This window comes from Ascaphus truei, chromosome 3 (genome assembly GCF_040206685.1).
Source record: "Ascaphus truei isolate aAscTru1 chromosome 3, aAscTru1.hap1, whole genome shotgun sequence".
In the NCBI taxonomy this organism is placed as follows: Eukaryota; Metazoa; Chordata; class Amphibia; order Anura; family Ascaphidae; genus Ascaphus; species Ascaphus truei.
In genome coordinates, this window is record NC_134485.1 from 235,919,622 (window position 1) to 235,936,067 (window position 16,446).

Consider the following 16,446-nt stretch of genomic DNA (forward strand, 5'->3'; position numbering starts at 1 on the left):
ATTTCCTCACGTGAGTTGAGGAACTGCTAATTAGTACAATAACAAGGTATGAGAGAAAAAGCTAAATAGTAATTGTTATTCTATATTGTAACCTATGGCATGTGCACCTCTCTGCACCCAGTGGAGAGAGAAGTGAAAAGATTACTAAAAAATATATGATACAATAATATTTATTGGGGACACAAAACCTAGAACAGCTTCTTCCGCATTTGTATTGCTGCAAATTAGTAATTTGAGGTCATGGTAAACAGAGTGGAACGTTCAATAAAAGGCACCATTATGCCGCCAGTCAGTTTAATCATATCGTGGCCAAGTCAAATATGGAAAGAAATAACAATACTAATGTACCTACTGTATATATCATCTTACGTGGAGAGTTTATGATGGGCGTTCATGGTAATGCCATTATTTGTGTTCCGTTTCTACAGTGTGTGTCAACATTAGTAATGATAATAAAAATGGTAAGATTTTCTGTGAAGAGGCCCCAGCCTTCCTGTATGGGTGATAGGTGCTGCATGGCCAATGGCAGCACATTTTTCATAGGTAAAGCTGTGAAATATTGAATTGAATTCATTAGCTGCCCGAGGGGCCTGCAAACCAATGATTTTAAGAGGTTGCAGACCACTGTTGCAGAGAAGGTAACATAGGTCAATTATTTGCCATTTACTGTACAATGAATTCAGCATATGATTAAGAGGACCACTTAGAATATTGATTCAATGTAAACACACACTATCCTTCCAGCAATAGCTTTTAGTGACAGGACACAGGTGGTTTAGTGAATTAATGGAGCTTACATGCATTGATTTCATAATGTTTGACAGATGTTATAAAATGACAATGATTTGTAAGGAATGTTTTCCTACAGTATATACTATACACATATGCTATACTGTACATTTCCTATATTACAATACACATTAAATGCAGCTGGTACTGTATATACAGTATCCAGGAGTTGAAGAATTAGTGCAATCCCTTGTCAAAAAGACCTATTGTGAAACACTGGCCTAAAATGCACAATAATAATAATAATTATTATTATATTATTACTTCATTACTTTGTGTAGGGACAGGACACTTCTAGTGCTAAAGGTTCAGCAAGAACCCTAAAGTTGAATATTTTTTCACCTGAATTTAAATAAATAAATTAATAAAACGATATCCCTATGCAGAGTGCATTCTGCACATTCATTTAATCAGATACAGTACCTATTGAGAACATTAATTATTCCCATACATGTTATGTCTTGTCTATTAAAATAGATGTTTCCACTAACAGTATATTTGTCTGAACAAAATTAAACCAATGCATCAAAACAGGATATACGGGTAAGACTTATTGGTTTAGAGAGCATAGTTGAAGTCAGGCACTTCGCGATTGCTAATGGAGAAGCTTTACATTTTATAGTGAGAAATGAAAAACCATTATTATAAGAGATCATCAATGATGCATGTACATCATATTTACGAAAGAAAAGAAAGTGTTACATTGTGAAAGATCATTATCCATCTCTGTAATATATATTTTCCTTGCAGTGATTCCTTATCGGGAACAATGCAGCTGGAATTTTGGCTCAGTATAAGCATTCCCCTTTATTCCTCATGATAAAGGGAAAATGTAACTCAGAGCAGTACTGGGGAGATTCATTTAGTGCTGATGCAGGGTATCGCACTCCGATCCGGCATTAACGATCATCTAAGTCAGGGGTGTGCAAATTGGGGGGGCGTGCCCCCGGAGAATTTTCAGCGGGGGCGTGGAGGTTGCAGAGGTCACGCGCTCTTCCCCAAGGCATTTAAGAGAAATGCCGGGGGATCGCGTGAGGCCTATGTAACTTCACTTACCTCGTCTCTGGTGACATGCTGCCATGGCAACGCGACATCCCATGACCACACGGTGTCATTTGATGCCGGAGACATGGTAAGGAGGTGGGCACGAGCAGGGGGGCAGTGCAGACCGGGGGTAACAGGGGGAAAAGTTTGCGCACCCGGATCTAAGTTTAGTTTGGTTACAATGCTCCATTGGGCTGAGTGAATCCAGGCCTGAGTATTTCTAAGTAGAATACTATGCATACAACCATTTTTAGTGTGTGGCAGGGATGACGTGTTGAATAGCAAACTTTTGTAGTCAATGAGGGTTATTTATTAAAGTCTCCCAGCTTCAAACCTGGGGCTGTTGGCCTTTACAGGTTGATGTGACACTTGCTAACCAATTGTAATCTTTGCGTATTCATACACCAGATTTATCAAGCAAAATAATTTTCGTTGAAACCAATGGCATTGTCTTGATTCATAAATCCTGTATTGTGCAGTGTCTGTGCCTGTGGTTAGTTGAAGTGCTAGGAAACCAGGGCCGGCTTGTACTTTTGCGGGGCTCGGTGCAGGAGCTTTCACTGGGCCTCTTACCCTTTCCAGCACAGCATCTCCTCAGTGGATGCGGCGTAATGATGTCACGACCTCACGGCGTCACATTGTTATGGTAACACTGCATCATGTGATGTCGTTATGCCATGTGATGACGTCATGGCAACGCAACAACATTTGATGTTGCGGTGTTATGATAACGGGATGCTGAAAGAGGAGATGCCACCAGACAGGTAAGAGACAGTCACAAAGGCCCTGGGCTCTCCCACGGAAATCTGTTTAATTGTTATGGGTAAGAGCGCAGGGCCTCTGTAACCGCAGGGTTCAGGGCAGAGGCACCGATGGCACTGCTATCAAGCCGGCCTTGTTTAAATGGGAACACATGAAGTCATGGAGAACGTCCCTCGCGCTCGCACACCTACGCGCCGGCATCGCATCACCAGGGGCACGCAAGGGGTTAATGCATACTCCAATTACCCCACACCTGCGGTACACTCCGCCCGTTTACCAGTGGACAGAATATGTCTAATGATTCATTATTCACAGCCTGGTGCAGCCCTGCTATTGGCTGTCACTCCTTTATATGCTCAGCCAGCCCTCCTCCAAGTTGGCTGAGCATAACCATAGTTTTGTAACTAGTGCTTGCATCAAAGCATCCTGATGCCTTGTTTTGTTTCCTGAGTGCTGCCTTTAAAGATACTGACCTTTTCTTGTACCTGGACCCTTTATCCTTCTCTGACCCTTGACCTCGACTTGTATTTGGACTCCCACCTTCTGTATTCCTGGACCCCGGCTACGCACTACGACCATCTGACTTCTCCAACCCCAGACCACGGTGAGTTTCACGACCATTCTAACCTTTCCTACCCTGACCCAGCTACACGACGACTCTGCAATCCGGACGCGGTTATGTGGTTATGTGGTTGTTGGTCGGTGTATTCTAACATCCCCACCTCAGACTCGCGGTCCCGTCCTGTTTGTGGTGAGCACTCGTTACAGCATGGACTCAGGTTGGAGGAGCATGTACTTCAAAAGCAGAGACATTGTTCATCTCCAACTCTGAGACATCAATCTCTGCGAGAAATATCAGGCTGAAACTGGCAACTGAGGCCTGGGTACTAGCCCCGCCGACTCGATGCCCATTGGCCGTCCTTAAGAACCATCACCTCCCACTGCGCCAATTGGTCCATCTCAGGCAAGCCCTCGCTCTTTAGTTGACCAGCAAAGACAAACTGATCACTGATTGGCCGCACTAGGTCTTCCATGTTTTCAGATGGGGGCCGGGAAAGTAGAGTATATAAGCAAATGCCGACAGAGCTCCACAGTTCTTACAGATTATTCTGGATATTCTAAGGTTCATAGCTAGTTTCTGTATCAGAGACTAGCGGAAGATTTGAACCTGAAAGTGAGTGGCTATTATCCCAAGGTACTGGGATACCCTGAGACAGAAGGATAGTGGAAGACATCCTGGGCAAGCTAGCTACGGCATTGCCCAGCACCTAGCAAGCTAGGATTCCCCACATAACCCTCTGTTTGGTGAGTTTAAGATTGTGTTATGCATTGAGAATATCTGGAGAGAAGAGGATAGCTCTGTTTGTTGCACTCTCATATACAGTGAAGATTAGTTGTATGAAATTAATAATTAACTTTGTCAGTAATATTAAAATATAATGCGAGGAGAGAGAAACTGTCCGGTGCCACAGCGAACAGCAAGTCTGATTCCAACTCCGGTGATGATACAAAAAGCTTTATTGAAAAGAACACACACTAAAAACAGCAGGCTGCAACACAGCCTCCTGCTCTACGCGTTTCACGCTGTGATAGCGCTTCGTCTGGGAGTGAGGAAAGTAACTGCAGACCCGACATTTACAATACAAAAGCCCGCTCAATTAAAACAGCATCAGCTGTATATCTCAAATAGAAACATGTATATGACAGCAAACATATAGTTAACTAGCGCTAGCCACCCATATATACATATATAATCTAGGGTATTGCACATATCTAATGAAATTGAATGTGCGGTAATGTATGTCAATAATAAAATGATGTAACACTTTTACTGGGCGTGTGTTGCAATATGAACATGGAACCTAATCTTTGACTGAATGTACTAAAATAAATAAATGGTGACATATTGCACAAGAATAAATAGATCCAAAATCAATATAGTGAAGGAAAGAAAGAAAGGGGAAAAGGAGGGAAGAAAATAGGGAAAGGAAGAGAAAAAAGGGGAAAAGAAAAACATAAGAAAAAAAAGAAAAGAAAAGAAAGAAAAAGAAGAAAAAGAAAAAAAAGGGGAGAAAGAGAAATCAGGAGAAAGCGATAGTCATGACCCCATGAGAATAATTGTAGGTGCACAAAATCAAGTCCCAAAATAAACAATAATAAATTGGAACTGTCAACCTACATCATACATCATACATAATACATATAATCGCAAGGTACATATATTCATAAGAAACATCTTAAATCCCAATCAACATTCAGTCCATTGGGCTGCAGTGTATTTAAAGTAAATATCCAATGTGCTTCTCGTTGATGGAGAATTTTAACCCTGTCTCCACCACAGACAGGCAAAGCAACTTGTTCTAATGCAACACATTGGAGTGACACTGCTGAACCCAAGGGACACGAATTAAAATGTTTAGACAACGGATGGAACATATCTTTATTATGAATCAATCTAAGGTGCTCTAAAATCCTGATCTTGAGCCTCCGACTTGTACTAAACAATATGTCGGTTTAACATCGGCATGTCAATAGATATATCACAAAATCAGATTGACATGAGATATTGGATTGGATCTTAAATCTACGTGTCCCATCTAAATTAGAAAAGTGTGTAGCCTTCACCATGTTGGGACAGATTTTACACCGTCCACATCTATATGAACTAATTAGTTTGGGAAAAAACGACCTCACAGAGTTGATGGGTTTGAGCATACTGGGAAACAATTTATTGCCCAATGTGGGGGCCTTACGAAACACAACTCGTGGACCTGCACTCACAATCTTACACATATTGGGATCTAAAGTCAACGTACCCCAATGTTTGTTAATGATGGATTTAATAGCTAGGGCCTGGTCACTATATCCCGTAATAAAAAAGGGGACATCTGAATCATCAGCTGGTTTATGTTGTCTAGGGTTTTTTGGATTCATGGCAATCAGAGATTCTCTGTCAGTGTGTAAAGCCATTTTAAAAGCCCTATTAGGATCTTCATGCGAATAGCCCCTGGCCAGAAAACGATCTTTCATGTCTTCCACCCTATGAACAAAGGCCTCCACGGAGGAACAGTTCCGGCGTGTCAGGGCGTACTCACCACAAACGAGACGGGACTGCGGTGCTGAGGTGAGATAGGATATAACGCCACCCACAGCCACGAGGGCACGTCTTGAGAGTAGAGTAGTCTGGGAGTCCGGATCGGGGCAGGAGAGGTACGGATGGTAGAGGGTGCTGTATGCAAAGTCCGGGGTAGAGATAAGGACGTAATCGTTTACCGTTTGCCAGGATCGGGATTCCAGAGGTGCGGAGAGTCGTTTTGCCATATGCCGAGTTCGGGATGCCAGAGGTGCGGGTAGACGTAGCGGAAGCCGGTTCGGTACACGAGGAGGACTGCAAAAACATATCAGGACAAGACAGGACAAGGGAAGCAGAGAGTGATGAGAACAACTGGTTCTATGCTCAGCCAACGAGTCAGTGACAATGTCAGGTATATATAGGAGAGCGGGTCCAATGGCAGCGAAGCAAGGTGGGGGGGGGGTGGAAGGGCCAGGCTACGGCAGGGATAGGTCCAGCATGAGTCCCAGGGGAGGAGCCATAAAGCCCAGTAGTCAGACTGCATTGGATTGCAGCAATGGTTTGAGGTGCTGTGCCTTTAAGGGGTTGGTGCGGCTCCGTGTGGCCGCGTCTCTGTGTAGCTGTGCTTGCGGCCGCGTGACCGAGCGTAGCCGCCGGACCGAGAGTAGAAGGGGAGTTTTGGTGTGCGCACGCGCGCCCACGTGGAGTAGTGATCGGCGTTCCGGAGAGAGGCTGCCTGCGTGCCGCGGGAGGACCCGTCGGAGCTGCCGGTGAGTGAGGAGCACGCCGAGGGTGGCGTGACTCCCAGACCCTTACACGGCGTAATCGCAGGAACTGCCCCTGTGGAATACCTTTGATCAGGGGGCGGGAATGGCAACTGTTGGCGTGTAATAGGGAATTCCTAGCATTTTCTTTGCAGAATATGTCCGATTGAATGCATTTGAAATTGTCCACATACAAATTAAGATCTAAAAACTGTATGTGGTGCATATGATGATTGTGTAAACTTCAGATTTAGTTGATTGTCTGACAAATAATTGAAACATTTAAATAACTCGACTTCCCCACCACTCCAGATCATCAACAGGTCATCAATATAGCGTTTATAAAACACTATATTGTGCCTAAAAGGATTATTATCTCCAAACACGTGGGACGACTCCCACCAACCCATAAAAAGGTTGGCATAGGACGGGGCAAAAGATGTTCCCATAGCGGTCCCACGTGTTTGGAGATAAAATTGCTGATTGAATGTGAAATAATTGTGAGTGAGGGAAAAACGGATACTATCCAAAATGAATGTGATATGTGCAGGGGATAGTGTTGAGTGAGATTGCAGAAAAAACCTGGTTGCTGCGATACCGTGTTCAAAATGTATAATGTTGTAGAGAGAGGCTACATCTAAGGTGACCCATAAATAGGATGTATGCCAAGTGAAAGGTGCAAGTAGTGATAAAATGTGTTTGGTGTCCATAACGTAAGAAGGTAAAGCGTGCACAAGTCGTTGAAGAAAGTGATCTATATATTGTGAAAGGTGTTCACCCAGGGAACCAATGCTTGAAATAATGGGTCTACCTGGGGGTGCCGTGAGTGTCTTGTGAATTTTGGGGAGGTGATAAAAAATAGGTATGATAGGGTCTGGAGTGGTGAAAAAGTCCCTCTCGTTGGAAGAGAGAACCTGTAACAGCTCTACTTCAACAAGAAGCTCACGAACTCTCTTTGAAAGGAGTCGGTGGGGTCGCCTGCCAGTGTACTATACGCGTTTGAATCTCCCAGCTGTCTCAGAGCCTCCAAGATATAATAATCTCTAGCTAAGACAACCGTGGCACCTCCCTTATCCCCCTTTTTGATCAAAATCTGACTATTCAGTGATAGTGCTTTAATGGCTTCCCTCTGTGGAGCTGTAAGATTATCCTGCTTATGACTATAGAACCCAGTATCTCTCACTTTGATGTCTTTGGCTAGGAGTAACAGATCATGTTCAACTGCCTTTTGGAAAGTATCGATAAATTGTCCCCTCATGAATGAAGGGTTACATTTCGATTTACTTTTAAAACCTGAATCTTGCCTTCCTAAAAATTCAGAAGGATCATAGGTAGTGCTCTGTGAGGATTCTGGAGTCACGCCGCTCACGGCGTGCTCCTCACTTACCTGCAGCTCCGTCTGGGTCTCCCGCGGCGCACGTGGACTCCGGAGGCAAGCCGCCGACAGCTGTTCCTCCTATGCGCGCGCGCACACGTCTTCCTCTCTCTTCTGCTCTCGGAGCAGGGCGTGGGTCCGCGCACGCAGCCGATGGCACTGATTCACGGAGGCGCGGCCACACGGAGGCGCTCCCGCCTCTTAAAGGCACAACACCTCTTTTGATGGCCATCACCAAATACAGTCAGGCTGCTGGGCTTTATGGCTCCTCCCCTGGGACTCCTTCTGGACCTATACCTGCTGTAAACTGGCCTTTCCACACACCTCCACCTTGCTGCGCTGCTATTGGATCCTCTCTCTTATATATACCTTGCAGAGTCACTGACTCGTTGGCTGAGCATAGAACCAGTTGTTCTCACCTCTCTCTGCCTCCTTAGTCTATTTCGCAGACTTCCTCGTGAACTGAACCGGCTTCCGCTACGTCTTCCTGTACCTCTGGCATCCCGAACTCGGCATACGGCTACACGACTCTCCGCACCTCTGGCATCCCGATCCTGGCTTACGGTAAACGACAACGTCCCTCTCTCTAACCCCGGACTTGGCTAACGGCCTCTCTACCTACCGTACCTCTCCTACCCCGATCCGGAATCCCAGACCACTCTTCAATCAAGACGTGCCCTCGTGGCTGTGGGTGGCGTTATATCCTATCCCACCTCAGCACCGCGGTCCCGTCTCGTTTGTGGTGAGCACATCCTTACATTATGCTCAGCCCAACAAACATGGACCCCGCTGAGGTGGAGCGCACTTTAAACGCCCATACTGCTCTGTTTTCCAGACTAGAGACTTATTTAGACCAAGCAGATAAACGGACGGATACGTTGCAGCAAAGCGTCCATGCCCTTACTCTTCAGGTTCGAGCCCTCACTCAGCAACCTTCACCCGTGGCAGCTCCTGTACCGGCTAGTCCTGCTCCGACACCTCCGTCTGCCCCGGAACCACGAATTCCACCTCCCAGACACTATGCGGGGGATCCCCAAGGATGCCGGGGTTTCATTAACCAATGTCTCGTCCAATTTCGTCTCTCTCCCTCTCGCTTTGTGTCTTCTGTCTCCAGGGTTGGCTACATCTACTCCCTTCTCACCGACCAGGCACTGGCGTGGGCCTCCCCCATTTGGGAACAACAGGGTGCTATCACACAGGACATCGATCTCTTCGTCGAGGAATTCCGAAGAGTCTTCGATACTCCCGCACGGAGGTTAACGGCAGCTTCTGCTCTTCACCACATAACCCAGGGAGATCGTTCGGTTGCCGTGTATGCAGTGGAGTTCCGCACTCTTGCTGCTGAGACAGGTTGGAATAATGAGGCTCTATCTTCTGCATTCTGGCAAGGTCTGTCTGAAACCCTAAAGGATGAGCTTGCCGCGCGAGATCGTCCCACTAACCTGGAGGAGTTGATCGCTCTGTCCATTCGTGTGGATCAGCGTCTGCTGGAGCGGAGATACGAGCGTTCTCATTACCGTCAACGGGTTTCAAGAACTCTTGCTCCCTCCTTCGTGGCTCCGTTACCTCCTTCCGGGGACATTCCAGAACCCATGCAGTTGGGAGGCAACAGGCTGTCTCCTGCTGAGAAACAGCGTCGGCGCAAGGCCGGTCTTTGCATGTACTGTGGCAATTCCGGTCACGCTGTACCCCAGTGTCCTCACAAACCGGGAAACGCCAGCTCCCAATGAGATCCCGGAGAGTTTCGTTGGGAATATTGACACTTTCTCCCATCGTCCAGAGCATCCTTCCCACCAGGATAATCTTGCCCATTACACTTTCTGGAGAGGGGTTTCACACTCAGGCACGAGCGTTCATTGACTCCGGTTCTGCAGGTAATTTCATTGATGAGACTTTTGCTAGACTGAACAATATCCCTTTGATCAACAGGAGGACGCCGGTAGGACTGGAGGCCATTGACGGTCGACCGCTTAAACCAGCATTTATCACGCTACAGACGGTGCCTCTTCTACTGCAGTTCGTCAACGTCCATACGGAGATCATTACCCTCGATGTAATCCACACTCCTTCTGCTGAGCTGATTTTGGGTCTTCCTTGGCTTCAACTTCATAATCCTCGCATCGACTGGACGGATCAGGAACCCATCCAGTGGGCTCCTTCTTGTGCCAAGACATGTACCCAGATTTTCCAGAGGATTGGTGGATTGTCTACCCTATCTGAGAAGATTAACTCCTTACCCTCTGTGTACTGGGAATTCCGTGATGTATTCGACAAGGCACGTTCCGAGGTTCTACCTCCGCACCGGTCTTTTGATTGTCCTATTGACCTACTTCCGGGCGCACCTCTTCCCAGGGCAAGATCCTATCCTCTCTCTCTCCCAGAGACAAGGGCCATGAACACTTACATTGCTGAGAACTTAGAGAGGGGTTTCATCAGAAAATCGTCTTCCCCGGTCGGAGCAGGCTTCTTCTTTGTCAAGAAAAAGGACGGTTCTCTCTGCCCATGCATAGACTACCGGGGTTTGAATAATATCACTCGTAAAAATCGCTACCCTCTGCCTTTGATTCCGGAACTCTTCGACCGTCTCCAGGGAGCAACTATCTTTTCTAAGCTGGATCTAAGAGGTGCCTACAATTTAGTAAGGATATGAGAGGGGGACGAGTGGAAGACTGCTTTTAACACCCATGACGGCCACTACGAATATCTGGTTATGCCGTTCGGTTTGTGCAACGCACCAGCAGTTTTCCAGGATTTTGTCAACGAGATTTTTCGGGACATTCTGAACTCATTTCTTATTGTTTACTTGGATGACATCCTCATTTTTTCTAAATCCACTCAAGAACACATCAAACATGTTCAACAAGTACTGTTACGTCTTCGGGAGAACCATCTTTTTGCGAAGCTGGAGAAATGTCAGTTCCACCTCAAATCAGTGGCATTTTTGGGTTACGTCATCTCGGACTCCGGTTTCAATATGGATCCAGAAAAACTTAAGGCTATTCTGGACTGGCCTCGTCCGACTACTCTTAGAGCCGTGCAACGCTTTTTAGGTTTTGCAAACTATTATCGACGTTTCATCCGCAACTTTTCGTCCACCGTATCTCCCATAACTGCCCTCACCAAGAAGGGTGCAGATCCTTCATCTTGGTCGGAGACCGCCATTAGGGCGTTTGATCTGCTAAAGAGGGCTTTTGTGTCTGCTCCCATCCTCACCCACCCAGATCCTAAACTCCCATTTACCTTGGAGGTGGATGCATCGGACATTGGGGCTGGGGCTGTTCTGTCCCAGAGAACATCTCCCTTAGCCAGACTGCACCCATGTGCGTTTTTCTCGAAGAGATTTTCGTCCGCTGAACGGAATTATGATGTCGGGAATAGAGAGCTTTTGGCGATCAAGTTGGCTTTAGAGGAGTGGAGACATTTCTTAGAGGGTACTGAGACACCCATTACCATTCTGACGGATCATAAGAATCTCCTCTACCTAGAAGGGGCACGGCGTTTGAACGCTCGACAAGCCCGCTGGGCTTTGTTTTTTTCACGATTTAATTTTCTCATCTCCTTCATTCCTGGCTCCAAGAATCTAAAGGCGGACGCCCTATCGCGACAGTTCCTGGCGGAGGACAGGTCCGAAGAGCAACTTGAGTCTATTATTCCTTCTAGTTGTATCCTGTCCGCTAATTCGTTTGATATCATGGGCAAGATTCAATCCGAACAGTCACGGACTCCTGAGGGACTCAAGGTTCCGGAGGGAAGACTCTACACGGCACCTCAACACCGCAAGAAGGTTCTCGAGTGGTGTCATTCCTCTAAATCAGCAGGACACCCAGGGATACGGAAGACCAACGACCTGGTTCAATGTACCTTCTGGTGGCCAGAGAGGGCTAAAGATGTGGAGGAGTTTGTCAAAGCGTGTAGTATTTGCGCTCGCAACAAGGTACCTCGGGTCAGACCTGCTGGGCTTCTGCTACCTTTACCCATTCCAGACCGTCCCTGGAACCATATTTCTATGGACTTCATTGTAGAGCTTCCAGAATCCAAAGGAAAAAATAAGATTCTGGTGGTCATCGATCGTTTTTCCAAACAGTCGCACCTTGTTCCTTTGAGGGGTCTACCGAATTCCTCCAGGCTGGCAGATGTCTTCATTCAGGAGATTTTTCGTCTTCACGGAGTACCTTCTACCATTGTCTCGGATCGTGGGTCTCAATTCGTGTCGAGGTTTTGGCGTGCCTTTTCCCAGAAGTTGGGGATTTCGCTTCAGTTCTCTTCTGGGTACCATCCACAGACCAATGGGCAGACGGAGAGGGTCAACCAAAACCTGGAACAATACCTTCGATGTTTTATAACTGATACACAGGAGGACTGGGTGGATCTGCTTCCATGGGCCGAGTTTGCTCTGAACTCTCTTCGCAATGATTCTACCCAAGAATCTCCATTCTTTATAAATTTTGGATTTCATCCGTCTCGGTCACCTTTCTCTTCTCTCTCCTCAGGGGTGCCAGCAGTGGACAAGCACGTTTCTCGCCTGAAGGTCTTATGGTCCAAGATTCAGGAGAACTTAAGGGTGGCTACAGGGAGACAGAAACTCCAGGCTGATCGACTTCGACGCCAAGTGCTGGAGTTCACCCCAGGAGACAGGGTATGGCTCTCGTCCAGGAATATCCGTTTGAAGGTTCCTACCATGAAGCTCGCTCCCAAGTTCCTCGGTCCCTTTACCATAGTTAGGAGGATTAATCCTGTGGCTTACAAGCTACGTCTTCCACCTTCTATGAAGATACCTTCGGTCTTCCATGTGTCCTTACTTAAACCAGTGTTTCGGAGTCCTCGCTTTTCCAAAAATACTTCTTCTCCACGTCCGATTATGATTCAAGGTCAACAGGAATACGAGGTGCAGTTTGTCCTGGATTCTAGAATTTCCAGAGGAGGAGTACAATACTTGGTTCACTGGAAGGGGTTCGGACCAGAGGAACGTTCATGGATTCCTCACCGGGATCTTCACGCACCTCGTCTTCTACAGGCCTTTCATCGCAAGAATCCCTCCAAGCCTTATCATGGTCGCCCGGAGGTCGCCCCTGAAGGGGGGGGTACTGTGAGGATTCTGGAGTCACGCCGCTCACGGCGTGCTCCTCACTTACCTGCAGCTCCGTCTGGGTCTCCCGCGGCGCACGTGGACTCCGGAGGCAAGCCGCCGACAGCTGTTCCTCCTATGCGCGCGCGCACGTCTTCCTCTCTCTTCTGCTCTCGGAGCAGGGCGTGGGTCCGCGCACGCAGCCGATGGCACTGATTCACGGAGGCGCGGCCACACGGAGGCGCTCCCGCCTCTTAAAGGCACAACACCTCTTTTGATGGCCATCACCAAATACAGTCAGGCTGCTGGGCTTTATGGCTCCTCCCCTGGGACTCCTTCTGGACCTATACCTGCTGTAAACTGGCCTTTCCACACACCTCCACCTTGCTGCGCTGCTATTGGATCCTCTCTCTTATATATACCTTGCAGAGTCACTGACTCGTTGGCTGAGCATAGAACCAGTTGTTCTCACCTCTCTCTGCCTCCTTAGTCTATTTCGCAGACTTCCTCGTGAACTGAACCGGCTTCCGCTACGTCTTCCTGTACCTCTGGCATCCCGAACTCGGCATACGGCTACACGACTCTCCGCACCTCTGGCATCCCGATCCTGGCTTACGGTAAACGACAACGTCCCTCTCTCTAACCCCGGACTTGGCTAACGGCCTCTCTACCTACCGTACCTCTCCTACCCCGATCCGGAATCCCAGACCACTCTTCAATCAAGACGTGCCCTCGTGGCTGTGGGTGGCGTTATTTCCTATCCCACCTCAGCACCGCGGTCCCGTCTCGTTTGTGGTGAGCACATCCTTACATGCTCCAATTCTCATTGAGAAGATCCGATAGATCCTGCTGATAGCACAAATCTAAGAAATCTAGGGAGGGAGGTCCCCTCTATGCTCCGTTTTGTGTTCCCCCACAGCCATGTACACCATAGGTGTTGTATTTATCCAGCGGCTCGCCTGAGCGCATGACAGTGCTATACTCCTAATATTAAAATATAGTTGAGACAGGAACATGAAAAAAGATGATAGCACTGCAAAAAATGGGACTGGAGGTAGTAGTGAAAAAATAAAAATGCTTTATTTAAGTGTGCATAATAGCCAGAGCTGAAAAAAGAAAAGAAAAAAGGCTCCCCTAACGCGTTTCACGCCCGTGTGGCGACTGTCTCTAAAAATATCAAATTTACCCAGCTTCAAAATTTTTGGTCGCAACATCGCCGTCGTGCTTACTATAAGCGCTTGCAACAGAGTCAATTGATTTGTTTCGGAGCGACGTCGCGTCGCCAGGCACTATAAGCACAGGCTACTGTAAGTCACGCGCTACCTCCACATTCCGCGCTCTGGCCCAGAGGGCTCTGTTCAGGAGCTCGTTCCCAGGGATGTCAGAGAGAACAGAACAGTCGCTGCATGTAATCCTGTAAATCGGGAATTTTAGTCAGGCATATGGCTTATCCTCATATTGTTCAGTCTAGACCTGTTATTGTTCAGCTGTCTTTAGTTGAGCTGTTATTTAGGCCTTCATCTGTTCCAGGGAGAGCCCGTTCTGAGCCTTGTTGAGGTCAGCCATTTTGTTTTCTACCTCATCTGCCCTTCGGCTTTGATTTCTTTTAAGGACTTTAGTAGCTCAAGCTGAAAGGTAAGTTTCATATTGTTGTAGAGATCGGCTAGATCTTGTTTTGTGTTGCATTGGGAGCTCGGGTTCTCCTCCATCTCAGAGTCCGATGCAATACCTAGGTCATATCCGCAGTCATGAGAAAAGCAGGGAGGTCCCCGGCGCTTTAGGAAAAAAAAAAAAAAATCAGACGGCTTCTGGGAGACACGTTGTCATGGCAATGTGCCGTCAGAGCACTGGACCCAATGTAAGGGGTGGGGGGGAAGAGATGTCAGGGGGGCGCTGGGGAGAAAGATTGCGCACCCCTGTGTTAAGGGATCATTCCTCCATGGAACACCTCTAGCAGGCGTCCATTTCACTGAGCACCGCACATGTACCCTACCACATTCTTTTTTTTTTAATACTCTGGAGTGTTGTGGTTGGCGACAGATCTACATGCACCTATATGAAACCAGAGACAGAACGTGAAACACAAACAGAGCTCAGTGCACATCCAGTGAAACTTATACACGGTACAGTGCCTAAATATATATATGTATAGATATCTATTAAATAAAAATGGTCTTTTAGTTTAACATTTTGGCCAAAGTGTTGTAAGCCCCTGAGCCACTACACGGCAGACCACATCTCAAGGGTCCCCAACACTAATATAAATTCTTAATAACCTGTGCATTACCAGGAAGAATGATTTATAATAAATCTGTCAAAATTAGTTGCATAGTTCTAAGTCTGATTGAAGCTTTTATTAACCTGTACATTACCAGGAAAAGCACTCTGTATTAGATTTGTCACAATCATACTGCAAGCAAGCAAGTTCCCGTGAGAGTGGGAGATGCTATGGAGTGAGCCTTAAACCACTTAAATGTGGGAGGGGGTGAGCTTCAACAAGATAGGAAGAACCACCCTCCAATCAGCTAAGACCAGCTGAACAAGAATTGTAAAACATACAGGACACCTGCAAGCTCATATTGAACCCCCAAAATAACCACAACATATATGTAAGCGTCACAGAGAAGTGCTACTGAGCACGGCAATATATATTTAAAACCAGAGACAGAACATGAAACACAGTGCTGACTTTAGGCAAGCGAGAGACAGGTAGGGTGGACAGGTGCTAGAACCGTTCCTAATTACGGTCAGAGGTCACAGAAGGAAACTGATCCCTTGCACAAAGGGATATGTGGAATGAAGTCGAGCTGAAGATACCCCCATCCCTCATGTTTGTCGTCCGGTCTTGTGGAGTTGTGAGTCAGTGTGTCCCCCCCTGTCTATTTAGTTGTTCCTGTGAGATATAAAACAGAGTGCTGCGGATGCGGAATTATATGACATTGTGTTGATAGATCTTTGTATGCCTGTACCAAGCACTTAATAAAAATTTTGGTTGGGGAAAATAAAAATGTATTTACTAATGGCGACCAGGTGAAGGAGATATACAACAGTACTGTTGCGGGGAAAAAAATAATCCGTTTGAGCCCAAAAAAACAAAACATGTCCATCCTCAGGCTCAACTTTGCTGCTTTAGCAAAGACCACAACTTCACGCTATCAATCTTTACACTGCATAGGTAATTTGGACTATCTTACTGCACAGACCAGGTGAATGGGCAGCCAGCGCCACTAAGGTACATTTCGTTGTCTTTTATGACTAGCACACAAAAAATTCTGTGTACCGATTATACTGAATTACTTGCTGGGGGGGGGGGGGGGGAGAAATTATGCCTCTGGGAGCTATCATCGGTTAGACACTCCCCTGGGAACAAGGGTTGCCAGATATACCATTGCTCCCTACAACCAACAGCATATTCAGTAGGAATACAGCCATTACAGTGGCATAAGGGTCCATTGCGTATCTCATGCGCTAACAGTCACTGTACACCATAGGGACCGTGCCTATTACACATATGGCACATTAATTGTTCCCATTATTAAACTGACGGGGTCAGCAGGTAGATTCAATATCTTGC